Here is a 10,135-nt window from a genome sequence, read left to right on the forward strand (position 1 = left end):
ATTTTATTTATTTATTTGACAGAGAGAGACAGAGGGAGAGGGAATACAAGCAGGGGGGAGTGGGAGAGGGAGAAGCAGGCTTCCTGCCAAGCCCGATGCGGGGCTCCATCCCAGGACCCTGGGATCATGACCCGAGCCGAAGGCAGACGCTTAACGACTGAGCCACCCAGGCATCCCAGGTTTGTTTTAAATAGTAAAGTCGGGGTTCTATAAAGCGTGATGAAAATGTTCCTGAGGACAGGAAACCAAGGATGGGTTATCAGGAAGGCAGCACATAGCAACATGGACTGAAACCACACAATAGTGTACATATGGAAGCACCACAGGGTTTAGTGGACGCAGATTACCACTTGGACACACAAACTTGTGACAGGAAGTTCTGAGTAGTTCTGACTGGGCTGGTCCTGGCAGCTGCTGTTCCAATTAGAAAAATTTGCCATAAAAAAAAAAAATGAAATCTTGCCATTTGCAACAATGTGGATGGAACTAGAGGGTATTATGCTGAGCGAAATAAGTCAGTCAGAGAAAGATATGTATCATATGATCTCACTGATACGAGGAATTCTTTTTTTTTTTTTAAAGATTTTATTTATTTATTGGACAGAGAGAGACACAGCGAGAGCAGGAACACAAGCAGGGGGAATGGGAGAGGGGGAAGCAGGTTTCCCGCAGAGCAGGGAGCCCAATGTGGGGCTTGATCCCAGGACCCCGGGATCAAGACCCGAGCCAAACGCAGACGCTTAACGGCTGAGCCACCCAGGCACCCCAATACAAGGAATTCTTAGTCTCAGGAAACAAACTGAGGGTTGCTGGAGTGCTGGGGGTGGGAGGGATGGGGTGGCTGGGTGATAGACATTGGGGAGGGTATGTGCTATGGTGAGCGCTGTGAATTGTGTAAGACTGATGAATCACAGACCTGTACCTCTGAAACAAGTAACACATTATAAGTTAAAAAAAAAAAAAAAAAAGAAGATAGTAGGAAGGGAAAAATGAAGGGGGGTGAAATCGGAGGGGGAGACAAACCATGAGAGACTGTGGACTCTGAGAAACAAACTGAGGTTCTAGAGGGGAGGAGGTGGGGGAGTGGTTAGCCTGGTGATGGGTATTAAGGGGTGCACATACTGAATGGAGCACTGGGTGTTACACGCAAACAATGAATCATGGAACACTACATCAAAATCTAATGATGTAATGTATGGTGATTAACATAACATAATAAAATAAAATTTAAAAAAAAATTTGCCACTATCCAAGGTGCTTCCAGGAGCAAACTACAAATGTGTGAAATTTACTGTGTTCACTTAGATTGGCAGGATTTTAGTTAATAAAGAGTAGTTAATCGGTTACAATTTCTCTACTCAAACAATTTTCAAACGTTAGCATGGTTTTCTTAGTAGCTTTCTTACTTCTGGGTAGTAGAAGAGAATTCAATTTGATAACGGTGTTAACTTTGGTAAGTTTTCATCCAAAGAATTTTCCCCATATTGCTTACACACTGGAAGAAAATAGTGATCTAGGGAACTGTAAATACAGTTAATGGCACTGAAACAATTCCTAGAATGATCTAATTTAAGTATTGGGCCTTTTTGCTAAAATTTCAATGGAGGTCTAGAATTTAACAAGTATTACATTCAGAAAACAAAACACAAGTCTAGCTGCAATTTTCAGATTTATGGGGAAACTGATTTCTTATATTTTTTCTGATTATAAAAATAATACATATTTTAAAAAACAGAAAGAAGATAGTATAAAAATACTTATTACTTATTCCTTCAGTAAATATTTGTTGAGTACCTAAGTAGGGCAGGAAAACTAGGGACAGGTGTGAAAGATTGCCTTATGTCACTATAGCTTTTAAATTTTCTATTGTGAATACATATATACATATAATAAGGCAAGAGTTGTTTGGGGTTTTTCTAACCCAAATTATCTCTAAGGAAAGGTGGAGTCACTCTGTACTCCAGTGCTTACAGCCTTTCATATTACGTGTTACTCTCTTAATTATTTTGATCAACAACATACTGATTGAAGAAGTCACTTAGCCTGACTTAAATTCAATCCGCAAAATTTGGAATCTGTATTTTTTAAAAAAGATAAATTAACTTTTAAAAGATCACTTTTCGGACCCTGGGTGGCTCAGTCAGGTAAGGGTCTGCCTTCGGCTCAGGTCATGATCCCAGGGTCCTGGGATCGAGTTCCGCATCTGGCTCCTTGCTCGGCAGGGAGCTTGCTTCTCCCTCTGCTTCTGCCTGCCACTTCCCCTGATCGTGCTCTCTCTCTCTGACAAATAAATAAATAAAATCTTTAAAAAAAATTAAAAATCACTCTTTTTTTTTTTTTTTTTAGGGGAGGAGAGTGGCAGAGGGTGAGGGAGTGAGAGAATCCTAAACAGGCTCCAAACCCAGTGCAGAGGCTGACCTGGGCTCAAGCTCACTCCCCTGAGATCATGACCTGAGCTAAAGTCAAGATCCAACACAACCAACTGAGCCACCCAGGCGCCCCAAAAGATCACTTTAAAATGTAGTGAAATAATTATTACATTGTAGTGGTTGTAAATATATGTTAAACATGGCAGTGGAAAAAAGCAACATATCTAAATTAGTATATTTAATAGATACAAGTAAACTAATATTGTGTGGACTTAACTATTTCACTTATATCTCAAAATTTTAACAGATCAAGTTGTCCCATTTTCAACACATTTTTGAAAATGCATCTGAAATGCATCTCTGTTTTTGAAAATGGAGATCACCTTACATTTGAACACATCTGGACTAAATTAAAATTGATTAATTAAAATTGGTCCTTTTTTTCTCTACTTTGAGCCACAAGGTATTTCTTAAAGATCTCTAGTATTTTGCAATGATATGTTCAGGGAATCCATATTTAACATTTTTAACTACCTAAAACCGAATTTAGAAAGAATAACATCTTACAGACTTTTTTTTACAACCAATAAGACTTAAAAGTTTTTTAAAACCTAGTAGAATAACTAATTTATACTTTCATTATTGTAATTGAGACTTCTGTTTTCTAATGAACGTTGAATCACCAATTACTGAACTGCAACATGAAAGCACATAAAAGCCACCTGAATATCAAATACATTCATTATCGTAAGTGTTCACAGAGAATATGAGATGAATTAACAGTGAACAAAGCATCTACAATTAAATTCACACTCTTCAACATGTACGATGAATGATGGCAAAATAAATTACAAATATACATGTATGTATATAAGGTATACATGAAATTATGATATTTTCCTAACTGGATTATTACACAAATTTTTACATTACTTACTAGGTTCTTTTATTATTATTATTACTACAGATAATTTCCTAATGAAGTTCTGGAGCAAACTTAGCCGTAGAAAAGTTAGAAGTTATTTATACCAGAAAAATCACTGAATGATAAGTGTCTTCAACTGAGACCAAAAGATAGCGTGGTTAGCATTTATGTTCATAATCTTAAAAAAATATATGATCCCAGTAGGAGGGACCTATAGGAACACTAAGGAGGTGGTGAGTTGGGGGCATTTGATCAGCGTTGGGGGAGAGTAGAGTGAAAGGCATTAGCCAGAGAGTTCTGCACAGCAGTGCCTGAACGCTGCTCAATTCTTTGCTCACCCTTGTAAGTCAGTCTGGTTCTGGCCCAGGCCCAAGAGCTAAGTTTCAGATCATGGCAGGCTTAGGAGAACAGCGCAGACTGGAACATATAATCCCACCCTGGTTTGCCCTAAAATGGCCCCTGAATTCATCCTTATTCTGCTGCCTCAAGCTGTTTCTAGAAACTCAAAGCACAGAACAATGCCACTTTTGCTCCCGTTTTGAGTTTAGGTTTTACCACATGATTTTTTTTTAAGGAATTTTCATCTTCCCACATACCATCTTTTAGAACAGATGGCTTAAAATTTCTTAGAGGAAATGAGTCATAGTTAACCAATGAGACTGTATGTCTCCGTGTTTCCAGGGCCGAGATAGTCATCACCCTTCAGGTACCTACCTGCCATGGGAGAAGCCGCTAGCAGGCACTGGAGTTTTCCTGTTGCCTTTTCCTCCAGGGGCTTATAATGAATTTCCTTAAAATGCTTTGCTATGTGTGGGCTTTCTCCTGTTAAGATAGCCTCTGCTGGAAGGTAAAGTTTGTAGGCTGCGAAGTGGCTTTCTGCTGAGGTGACCGCCTGCCTCCCAGAGAAGGTGACAGAAGAAGGAGACCTCGAGAGCCACTGTGAAGCTCATATGCCCTGATCCCTTTTCAGATACTGGCAAAGGGCCAGAGCCAGAGTATTGCTACAGTGAGTAGCTGGTGACGTGGCAGATTGCCAGGTGACGGCCAGACTGGCAGTTATAAAGAGATGGTTTTTATAGACTCCCAGTAACCCATACTGAACCCTGTGGTTTCTGGGAGAAAAAAGAACTAGATTATTCTCTTATTGGAAACAAACAAACAAAACAAACGAACACTGGATTTAGGTTTGCAGGATCTATATTGGTCTTTTCAAAATACTTCAGTATTTATTTCAGTAAATAGCCTTTGCATGATCGTATGTCTGCTAACTCACACTTTTCCTGAGTCTGGGGATGCTCTCTGCCCCTCCAGTTGCCATTAAGGGTCCCTCGTTGCACCATGCCCAGGGGCTTTGTAATGTCTGTAGCTGCCTCATTAACTCTGCCCCCATCTTTGGTTCTCTGAATCTGGTTTTCTTTTTTTTTTATTTTTTTTATTTTTATTTTTTATTTTTATTTTTTTAAGATTTTATTTATTTATTCATGAGAGACGAGACAGAGAGAGAGAGGCAGAGGGAGAAGCAGGCTCCCAAGGAGCAGGAAGCCCGATGCGGGACTCGATCCCAGGACCCTGAGATCATGACCTGAGCCGAAGGCAGACGCTTAACCATCTGAGCCACCCAGGCGCCCTGAATCTGGTTTTCTAAAACTATGATAAGGAGGATGTCATTTAATGTGAGAAGTGTTAGAATATTCAAAGAAAAAAATGAGTATTGATAAACCGAGAAAAAACACGATTAACATAAAATGTCATCTTAAAATTTTCTTATAGTTTAAGAATCGTATAAACAAAACTGATATTTATTAATGTGTCCTCTTAATGCATGCAAGAATAGATGATACTCTATATCCAGAGTACTTTTCTCTTGTGCCTTAAAAAAATAAAGATAAGGTTTTATGAAATACCGTTTATAAACACATTTTAATAAGGCTTATTATTCTTTTCTTTTAAAATTAAATTTTTATAAATTCCAAAATTTTAATCCTATCCAGCTAACTATTCATAAATACTCAGGACAATTATGGGGTTATTGTAGGCAAAATGTTTAGTGTTAATGCATTCATGGATAGAAATTCAGATGCAGAAAATGCTTAAGACCTTTACTTTGCCTTCTTAAAAATCTCAGAAAATGTGATACCAAGCGTGGAAATCTTAAATCTCTAACAATGTAAATATAATATAATTGGTTGCATTTTTTGTTGAACTTAAGAGTATATGTAGTTTAATAAAAACTATAAATATTTCATAGAGAATATTCAGAAAAAAATAGAAAACAATTACAAATGAGAAATTGGGATCTATCTTTAATGATCATGAAGAACAATACTAACACTACTTCCTGGGCCAACAATGTTATACGGTGAAACAGCTTGTTAGCTTTCCAAGGTTAAAACAGGGCAACCGGTAAGTGTGAAATGTGAGGTGCCCTCGCCAGAGAGCCCAGCAGGCCTCATGAACTCAGTTTCCTCATTTGTTAAACGGGATTGTTGCAGTACTCTCCCATAAAGCTGTTGTGATGAGAAAGCACGGTCATATGTGATAAAGTGTTTCACTAAAATTAGTGAATCTAAAATTAGATAACCTAATGTTTTTAAGAAACACAAGGGGCAGTTAATTCAAAAGAGAAACTCGGTGATAATGAAAGGTATTGAGTGCTGAGCACTACACCAAGAATTTTACCTCCACTGTTCCATTGAATATTCGCAACAACATGATAAAGAACAGTAGGAATGGGGATGTCTGGGTGGCTCAGTCGGTTAAGCGTCTGCATTCCACCGAGGTCATGATCCCAGGGTCTTGGGATTGAGCCTCACATCGGGCTCCCTGCTCAGTGGGGAGTCTCCTTCTCTCTCTCCCTCTGCCCCTCTGCTCATGCTGTCTCACTCTTGCTCACTCTCTCAATCTCTCTCTCTCTCTCAAATAAATAAATAAAATCTTAAAAAAAAAAAAAGAACAGTAGGAATGATTATTGTCCCCATTTTCAGGATGAGGAAACTGAGGCACAGGGAGGTCCAGGGAGACATGGTTCACAAGTGGCAGAGCAGGAATTCAAAGCCAGTTCTGCCTGACTCTAGAGCCTCAGTACTTTCATATTCACTATGTTATAGGGAAAAGTTTAACTTCATTAGTAATCAAAGATTTCACAACTGAAAGATATGAAAATGGAAATACAAAGGGATAATAAGCATCAATTCCATTTGTCTCTGTAGAGGGAGGGAAAGAAGGAGGGGAGTAGAATTGGTTAGGGGGTACACGAAGAATTCAGCTATAGATGTAGTATTTTATTTTTTTAAAAACTAGTGAAAATATGGAAATGTGTTAAGATTTGATAAACCAGGGCCATGGGTTAATATTTTTCTTCATGCATTAAATAATTCATGGTAAAAAATTAAAATAGGGAACTAATATCACCCTATTTTGTTTATATGAAGATGAAATAATTAGGAAAATAATTCTGGTGAAAGTCTGGAGAAACTGATATTCTCATACACTCCTGGTGATATAAATTCAGTCCAACTCTTTTGGAAACCAATTTGGCAATATGTTTCTAAAACTATAAAAATAATCACACTCTTTGGTTCAGTAATCTTCCTTTTGGTACATGATCGTAAGAAAAAAGTCATCAAAATACGCATGCACGTACACATATAAATACACTCACTGGAAAAACTACATGTATAAGGAGGTCAAGTGCACTATTATTTATAATAGGGGAACATAACAAACGATATAAAATTTTAAAAATAGTTAATATTATGCAGCCTTTAAAGTAATGTTTATGAAGGCTATATAACAGTATGCGTAATGGTTGCGATGTAACATTAGTTGAAAAAAGTCAGAATATGAAATCCTATATCCCCTAGAATTAAATCAATGAAAAGATAAGCATAAAGTTTAAGAAGAAACACCCTAAAATGATGAATACAGAACTAGCATTAAGATGGTGAGATCAGGAATATTTTTCTCTCCTCTCTTTCACACTTTTTATAATGATCTGACATATTGCTTTTGCAACGTGAAATTAGGACGCCGTACAAACCCAGCTTTGGAAATGATGAGCGACATCTGAAAGTGAACTAGAATTCAAGGGAAAGGATATGGAGCTCCAAGGAAGACTGTAGACGATCCACACTCTTTCGGGAGTTCAGAGGAAGGGAGCTCCATCCTGCTGGGGTCTTTAGGAGAGAGCTTCTGAAGGAGAAGCTCTTCAATAATTGGTGGAACTAGGACGAGGGGAGGCCCCAGGGAAGAGAGCAAGGAAGCCTTTTCAAAAGCGGAAAGATGGGAGGCAAGGGCAGGCGACAGCACTCCATGTGGTGGAGTATTTTATTTTCGGTTTGTATCTTCCGATTTTTTTTTTTTTTCCAGAAATTGCGGTGACTTTAAAGTTGTCATGGTTGAATTAATTCCACAAAACAACTGGTAGTAGAATCATAGCAACATAATTATGAGCTGTGCTTCTGGCTCCCAATCTTTCATCTAAAAATAATCACAATGACCGCGCCTTGGGAAAACAAAGCCGTCACCTATTCTTGGGCTCCAGCTATCTTGGTAGTCACTTACTGGAAAATGGATCGTGGGCCTGGTTTTAGAACTCTGCTTGTCCCTCTTCCCTTCACTGAGTTGATTAATGAAATAATTTTTTTTTTTTAAGATTTTATTTATTTGACAGAGAGAGACACAGCGAGAGAGGGAACACAAGCAGGGGGAGTGGGAGAGGGAGAAGCAGGCTTCCCGCCGAGCAGGGAGCCCGATGCGGGGCTCGATCCCAGGACCCTGGGACCATGACCTGAGCTGAAGGCAGACGCTTAATGACTGAGCCACCCAGGCGCCCCGATTAATGAAATAATTTAAAAACTTGCAGTCTACAGGCATTCTCTTTAGCAGGAACGTGGCTTAGGAAAAGTCACACAAGCCTGCCTGTGTTCCCCAAGGAACACGGCCTTGGCACCCCTGAAAGGCAGTGTTGTTCCTTCAGGGAGTGTATTTTCTTGTGCAGAAAGGAGACGAGAGGCCAGGGGTGGAGCTGTGGCGAGTAGGAGCAGGAATGGTAGGGAAGTCTCCCGCACCGGTAGATGAGTGAACCTGTATGCTCCACTGCCCCACATACGCCAGCTGCTCCTTGCCCGGCTTCCTTGGGTAGGTAAATACTCACTGAATAATATCACTGAATAATATATGAATCAACAGGATGAATGATGATGGTTATCATTCACAGAAGATTCCTTTGTGCTGGGAGTTTACGTCCGTCAACTCAAATTGTCCTAAGAATCCAGCTGAGTATATAGTTCAAGTGCCAGGGTTCTTCGGTTCTACTAACTCCAGCTTTTTTTTTTATTTTATCCTTTTAAAAATAAAAGTGCTCCATTGCCATCTCATACGCTGGTGAGAAATCTGCTGTTCCTTCCACCTCTCCAGGTTTCTCTTCCTCACCTCACAGGCCAGATTATCCAACTCTCCTCCACATCTCTCTTGTGTTTGCCTTCCCTTCTGCTGTATTGCCTTATCCAGTACCATAAACACATCACCCCAATTTTGTCACTCCCCAAGTATCCCCACGTATGACTGCTTGTAAAACAGACATATTTGTATGTTCTGGTAAAAAGATAAGGAATGGTCCACTGTGATGCCAAAGTAATAAATGATTCCATTTTGGATATTAAGACTTACTGCCCCAAATAAAGCCCCAGACTAGGCTATTTTGCTGGATTTCTCTCCTTCCTGAGGTTGGTGCTTTCATCTCAACCTCTAGGATACTCAAAATATTTGTTTATTGGGGGGCCTGGGTGGCTCAGTTGGTTAAGCGACTGCCTTCGGCTCAGGTCATGATCCTGGAGTCCCTGGATCGAGTCCCGCATCGGGCTCCCTGCTGAGCAGGGGGTCTGCTTCTCCCTCTGACCCTCTTCCCTCTTGTGCTGCCTCTCATTCTCTCTCTCAAATAAATAAAATCTTTAAAAATATATATATTTGTTTATTGGGGCACCTAGGTGGCTCAGTTGTTAGGAATCTGCCTTCGGCTGGGGTCATGATCCCAGAGTCCTGGGATCGAGCCCCGCATCGGGCTCCCTGCTCAGCGGGAAGCCTGCTTCTCCCTCTCCCACTCCCCCTGCTTATGTTCCCTCTCTTGCTGTGTCTCTCCCTGTCAAATAAATAAATAAAATCTTTAAAAGAAAATACTTGCTTATCATGCAAAACAATTTAGTTCTCTGTCTGGGGCTTCCTTGCTCATCTCCAAAGCAGGCCTATCAGGGTGTTTTGCTACACTTAAGAGTCCTGCGGTCGGCTGTAGTTTTAAATAGCAACCCCCAGTGCTATGTTATTATCCACATTTTACACAAGATGAAACAAGGTTAGTGAAATTAAGTGATTACCCAAGAAAAAGGGCAGAATATGAATTAAAAGTCTGGCTATCTAACTCAAAACTTATGCTCCTTCCACTAAACCAGGATGAACATGTGAGAGAGTCAATACTTACTGAATGTTTACAACATGCCTGGCTCTGTTCTAAGAACTTTAGGGGCATTAACCCATGAAATCCTCACATTAGCTACTATCTATTTTATAGGTACAGAGATAGTAAGCAATTTTCCCAGTCACATGACTAATAAATGGCAAGGTCAAGATTAGAACCCAGAAGTTCAGTCTGTATGGTTCCCATCGTTAGCTCTACCAGCCACAGGTTCTAGTTCCCCTCAGTCCTTCTTGTGGCTGGAAATGGGGGCAGATATCAGGTGACAGTTCAGTCTGCACCATGAAAAGGACCTCTGTGTGGTTTGAAAACTCAAGTTTTCTGAAGCCATGAGAGTGTGGGGGCATTGTGGGGTCTGAAGGTGTAAATTAG

The sequence above is a fragment of the Mirounga leonina genome, unplaced genomic scaffold (assembly GCF_011800145.1).
Source record: "Mirounga leonina isolate KUSES-001 unplaced genomic scaffold, KU_Mleo_1.0 Mir_53, whole genome shotgun sequence".
Taxonomy (NCBI): Eukaryota; Metazoa; Chordata; class Mammalia; order Carnivora; family Phocidae; genus Mirounga; species Mirounga leonina.